The following is a 355-nucleotide window of genomic DNA, read 5'->3' on the forward strand; positions in this document are numbered from 1 at the left end:
CTGCAGAGAATGAAAGGAAGCTCCCACGCCGCCACAGGGACCCCCGATCTACACCCAGTACTGAGCTCTCTGGCTAGGGATGGACCCAAGGAGCTCCATGGGCTCCTCTGCACCAGCATATCCCTGCCCTCGTTCCCCCAGTCCCTGCAGGAGTGGGGCCAGGGAGCCTCGAGCTGGGGGACCCCCCATGCAGCCATGCATTGCCACGCTCCTAAAGTCATCCCTGTTGGGGAGCATGGGGTGACCCCGCACCCCAAGCACAGACCCCTGCCCTGCTGGGGCCACCCACCAGCATTGAGCAGCCCCAGGAGCTGCTTCCCACCCCGAGCATGAGGCTGGGGGCCTGGGATCTGCC

This window comes from Fulmarus glacialis, unplaced genomic scaffold, assembly GCF_000690835.1.
Source record: "Fulmarus glacialis isolate BGI_N327 unplaced genomic scaffold, ASM69083v1 scaffold33465, whole genome shotgun sequence".
NCBI lineage: Eukaryota > Metazoa > Chordata > Aves > Procellariiformes > Procellariidae > Fulmarus > Fulmarus glacialis.